The following is a 3060-nucleotide window of genomic DNA, read 5'->3' as shown; positions in this document are numbered from 1 at the left end:
GCCATGGCAGCAGCTGCAGAATCAGGCTTTTCCTGGCTGCGCTGCCGGGTGAGTTACAGCAAGGCTCTGCATTGTGCTAATATCATTTTTTCAATATATTCTGTTTGGATTGGCAGGTTGGTCTCACTCTTTCTCAACTGACTGATAAAGCACTAGACGGGGGATTAGTCCTCTTGGAAGCTAAAAAAGGAGGTAATTTGGGTTGTTTATAGCCTGCAGGGGTAGAATCAAAATGTACAATACTGAGAGAGTCAAACTTTTACAGCGTACGGCACAGCTATAACTCAGAGCAAGTAGCAAACATTACAGTCCTGTGAAATGCCTTCCTGTGACAAAAGGCTGCAAAGGCAGAAAGAATGAGAGGAATTAATTTGTTCTTGGGACAAATATTGTAATGAAGACAGGAAATGCCAAAAAAATTAACCCCTGCCTAGGCCGATTTTAGCATCAGACCCTTTGGCCCAGAGGTCTCACCTCTGCATTCAGGCAGTGTCAGAAATGACCCAGACACCAGGCACTGCTGCTGGTTACACGCAGGGGCAGCCCCAATCTGACCTTGGCTTTTCTGCATTAAAAGAATTACAGGTTTCCCTCAACTGGGTTTTGCTGGATTTTCATAGCTATTAAATCTAATTGCTGAGATAGAGTTATAAAATTATAATTTTAACCATGCAATTTAGATGGAGTAACTGGTCGTCTATTTCTATGATTAGCCCTGATTATTAAATGAACAGCTGCCTCCAAATATGTTTGCAACAAACTAATTCAATGAGTGCATGTGCCTGAATATTCATGCCCCTGATTCACAGCACAGACTTTTAAGACTTTTTCACCGTGGCTTTAAAAGTTAATTGATCCTGGCAATTTGAATAAATACACTTCCATCAGCTCTGGTTAGTACTCCAGACTTTAACAGTAGGTTTGGCAGCAAGCAAAGGTGTTCCAGCCCCTGCCTCAACATCCACTGGCAGCAGAGCATTTTTGGTGGGGACACACATCAGTGTTTGTGTCAATTCCAGACTTCTCCCACGCCTTGTTTGTGGGTTTGACAACCCTTCTCCACACAGCTCTAACAAAATGTGACACTCCACAGTCTGTTTGTTTTAGCTTTTCCACTAAATTCTGCAACCACGCCAAGTAGCTGGGAAATAACCTGCCCTCCCACAGGGCTGAAATATGGGTAAGGCTGGTGGTGGGCACGGGAGCCAGGGCAGCTCCCTTGGCCTGGCTGAGGAACAGCTCACAGACAGCTCTGCAGTCAGCCTTCCATCGGGAATGTCACTGTGCTCCTTGGGAAGGAGGTGCCTCCCTGCTGCCAGCCAGGGCAGTGTGGGGTTACCCCCAGCAGCAGCAGGGTGCCCAGCCCACAGGGCAGCTCTGGCGCAGAGCCAGGAGGTGTTACCTCCTGGGGAAAACAGAACACAGCCTGAGAGCCCCTCACATGGCATCTGCCTGGCCTGGGCACCATGTGTGTCCCCAGGACAGGGCAGAGAGCATGGATTGTGCAAACCTATGCCAGGACCTGTCTCTTCACACAATAGATGTTGCTCTTCCCAGCACGGTCTGCAAGAACATCACCTCTCCTTCTGGTGCTTACACTTGTGCGTAGCCTTCAGAGACAGCTGCAATGCTACTGACCAGTAGAACCTTCAAATAATATTCATGGCATGATACACACTGTTTTTTTTAAAAAAAAAGCATTTCCCTGGATAGTTATTTAGCCCAGGAACAGTTATTTCACTTGCTGCTGCTTGAATCGTGGTGTCTCAGCCTCTGTGGGCCATGTGCAGCCTCTGGAGCCTGACAGAAACCTCGGGAATGTGCTGGGATTTACATACTTAAGAGAAACAGCTGCAGCTCAGGAAGAGGCTCCCAGGGTGCATTTCCAAGGCACCATTAGGCAGGTGCTGGCAGTCATGCCTGGGCTGTGCAGGATAATCCACCCAGGAACCCCAGCAGCAGCACAGTGGGGACAGGCTGCCACCCACCCAGACAGCAGGGCTGAGCTCCAGGCAGGGTTGGTGGGTGTCCAAGGGCCCTGCTGGGCCAGAGCTGCTCCATCCCTGCAGTCCCCACACCAGCAGAGCCATCCCTGCCACTGCAACAGCCCCCAGCTCTGCAGGGTCCAGCCTAGCCAGGCAGGACTGGGACCACAGCCGTGGGAACAGGGGCCCACACCAAGACATGTCCTGGAGCCAGGGAGACACAAACAGGCACCAAGAAACACTCCTGCTGCTCTAACAAGAAGCAATAGGTTAAAAAGCTAGTTAAAAATTCATCCAAGAGAGGCAGAGTTTCCCAAGCATATCATGGTTAATATTTATAAAGGGGATTGTTGCTCAGTCTCAATTATCCTAAAAGCTTGGTACAACTGATGTATTGGAGAAACCAGGAACACAGGCATGTCAAGGGAAAACCATTCCCTGTGACCGCTAACAAAATGCAATCAGATCTGCAACATGTGGAGCCAATTGATTTCCAACAAGTTATACAATGTAAACAAATGATTGATTCTCGGGCTCCTTTCATTCCTGAGCAAGCAGTCAGAGATCTCTGCAGCTGCTCTGCGCAGGTAGGGCTGGTGGTAAACAAGGGCTGCAGAGGGGCAGCCTGAGCCCTTTCATCAACCTGCAAACAGCAGGAGCTTTGATTTTATTATTATTTTTTTTTTCTCCCCCAGTCCCTGAAGCAGCCACTAAATAATCAACAGCTCCTCAAGCAAGCAACCCCCGCTGATGGGAAATCTTTCTGTTGCCACTGGTCATGTTGGACCAGCTTCTGCCTGCAATGAGAGTCAGGAGTTTTTTATTGCTTTTGCATTTTGCCTCCTCTGATCTTTCCAGCCTTCCTGTGATTTACCCGAGACAGATGAGACAGGAATATCTCGAGGAGCTGTATCTCCTGTGCTGCCCGCGGAGCCCGCAGAGCTGCGGGTGCGTCTGAGCGCGGTGCGGGGGCTGCGCCGGCTCCTCTGCGCTCCCAGGGAAACCAATAAGCCTCGCTCCGCTGCATCCCGACCCGTGCCCCTGGCAGTGTCAAATGAACCCTCAGCTCATCAGC

The 3060-nt window shown here is 49.8% G+C and overlaps 1 protein-coding gene across 1 annotated transcript in view; it reads left to right on the top strand.

Moving 5' to 3' along the window:
* KDM8 (lysine (K)-specific demethylase 8) overlaps positions 1-3060 on the top strand; it is a 170530-nt gene that overhangs the window by 28840 nt on the left and 138630 nt on the right. The window lies entirely within an intron of this gene.

This window comes from Chaetura pelagica, unplaced genomic scaffold (assembly GCF_000747805.2).
Source record: "Chaetura pelagica isolate M959 unplaced genomic scaffold, ChaPel_1.0 scaffold438, whole genome shotgun sequence".
NCBI lineage: Eukaryota > Metazoa > Chordata > Aves > Apodiformes > Apodidae > Chaetura > Chaetura pelagica.
This window is presented reverse-complemented; position numbering and strand designations above follow the sequence as displayed.